At 45.6% G+C, this 2,352-nt stretch overlaps 1 protein-coding gene across 1 annotated transcript in view; it reads left to right on the top strand.

Moving 5' to 3' along the window:
* The window catches only part of SUSD5 (sushi domain containing 5), a 42,276-nt gene that overhangs the window by 740 nt on the left and 39,184 nt on the right, over window positions 1-2,352 (top strand).

The following is a 2,352-nucleotide window of genomic DNA, read 5'->3' as shown; positions in this document are numbered from 1 at the left end:
CCTCCTGCCGCGCCCCGCGGTGCGCGCGGACGGTGAGTGTCGGGGGGCGGCGGGGCTGGGGTGGCGCGTGGGGTCCGGGCGAGGAAGGCGGAGACCGCCGGGCAGCACCGTCAGTCCCGCGGGGCAGACGCCAGCCCAGGGACCAGGCGAGCGGCAGGCCAGCGACTCAGCATCCCTTGTCGGGCCCACCCCGTCTCCGGGTGCCGGGACCCTCCCTTAGCAGCCAGGAAGCCTGTGCCTCGACCCTGCGGTCCGCCGCAGCCTCTCCGAGGAAGCCCTTTACAGTGAAATCACGTCTAGGGGGACCCTCGAATCCCCTCTGCTGAGATGTGATTTTCCACCCTCTCAATGTCTCATCCTCTATTGAACGTGCTCCTGCCCACGAGGCGGGTGGTTAGAACACGCCCTCGACCCAGAGACCTGAAAGGTGGGTGGAGATGAGCGAGGCAGAGGGAGAAGAGTCCGGGGGAGAGGAACTAGCACGTGCGTGGCGAGAACACGGGCACCATGGACGACAAAGTGGCTGGATCTGAGCGAGCTCGTGGGAATGTCTGGAGACGGGATGCAGAAGCAGGTAGGGGCCGCGTACTGCAGGCCTCGGAGGACGTGCACGCTTTGATTTGTCATTTAGCAGGGTCAGATCCGCTTGGAAAAGCGAATTCAGCTGGGTTTTGATTTGGGAACGCAATCCAGTTGGTTTGATGTAGGAGGGTCTGAAGGCAACAGGCTTCAAAAGCCAGCCGTTCTCAGACCCAAGAGGCGTTGCTGGTGAACCCACGCTCAGGATCAATTAGATTGACAGAGGAGACCCCTCAGCGGATGTAGGGTACTTCCTATATCTTGAAAGGTCCTTCTTATTTAGCAAATGCGTTGGGAAACGAGAAGACAGGACAGAAAGAAGCGTGATGGATAGCAAAAAGAGACAGTCAAGAAAGAAAAAAAACTCCAGATGGTAAAGAGGTTATTTAGTGTTCTCTGTTAAGTGCAGGCTTGAAAGGTTCTTTGCCCCTAATGAAGGATAACTGTTTTTTTTTTTTTTTTTGCTTCATGTCCTCAGAGAAAGTGTTAGAGACAAAACCTTTTTAACTTTGAAAGCTACTAGTGACAGCTGTTCATTTTTTATATTCAGATACAGTTTACATTTACCTTTTAAAAATGTACAATTCCGCGGGCTTTTGTATATTACGTTGTGCAAACCATGGCTGCGCATCTTATTCTAGAACATTTATTTCTCTTACCCCCAAGAGGAACCCCGTACCTATCAGTAGCCAGTCTGTGGTTCTTTATTATAGCCATTTTTGCCTGACATGGAGTCACTGAAAATTAAGCTGACTTTAAAGAAGGCATAAATGGGAGCGTGTATTAACTTTCGAACGAAGTATATTATTGGACCAATTCTAATCCCTCTTAAAGAAATGTCTTTGCCATTGTGCATTTCCTTCGCCCCATTATAACTGCTTAAGCAGAATGCCGCATGGATAAGGCTCAATATTTTGTGCCTATCTGGCTTGATGAGGTTCATAGAAAATCGAAGAAAGAAATGTCATTGGACAAAGAGAAAGTAAGGGCAACAGAGCACAGTTTCCTTGTCACAGTTTACCAGAAATATTCTCTTTTCTCTCTACTCCTAACTTTTCTTCTCTCCTCTTTTCCAATGGAAAATCAGTGGCGCATTTCCTTTCAAGAACTCCATCTGCTGAGCTCTAACCTTAATGATAAAGAATTGAAGCATTATAAGCTATATTATGATTTTTTTTTTACTTAATGCCTAACTACTGTCTACATTTAATTATTTGAGTAATGGGAAGAGAAAGAAGAAATGTTTGGCTAAACTCTGATGCAATATAGATACGTGAAGAGAGAGATTTGGAAAGAAATTTCCTAAAATATAAGTCAATGAGAAAAATTCAAGTGAAAACCCTTTAGTTTACATTTGACTAAGTAGACATGCATCTCGTACACAATGCAGACCTGATATTGTGCTTTTGAAATGGAAGAACCTTCGCATGAACTGGCCGTAAATAAGCTATGCGTAGGTAATGATTACAGGGAAGGAGTCATTCATTCAACAGATATTGATTGAGATCTACCATCTACCATGTGCTGCTCTTGATAATGAGAATAAAATGATAAAATTTCTATCAGGGAGCTTAAATCCAAAGGAGGACAAAGTCATGAAGCCAATCATTTTATGAATGAAATGTGAAATTCAAGTTTAAGAATTGGTAAGATTACAGGGCAGAAGGAGCTTTAAGGACATAATACTAGGAGATTTTGACTATACGGGAGGATCTGAAAGATTAACAAGAATCAACTAGGCAGGAAGAGTTTTCTGGGAAGAGAGCAGCGTGT

Source organism: Tupaia chinensis, unplaced genomic scaffold (assembly GCF_000334495.1).
Source record: "Tupaia chinensis unplaced genomic scaffold, TupChi_1.0 Scaffold150166_1, whole genome shotgun sequence".
Lineage (NCBI taxonomy): Eukaryota > Metazoa > Chordata > Mammalia > Scandentia > Tupaiidae > Tupaia > Tupaia belangeri.
Note: the sequence above shows the minus strand (reverse complement) of the source record. Positions and strands in the feature narration are given on the sequence as shown.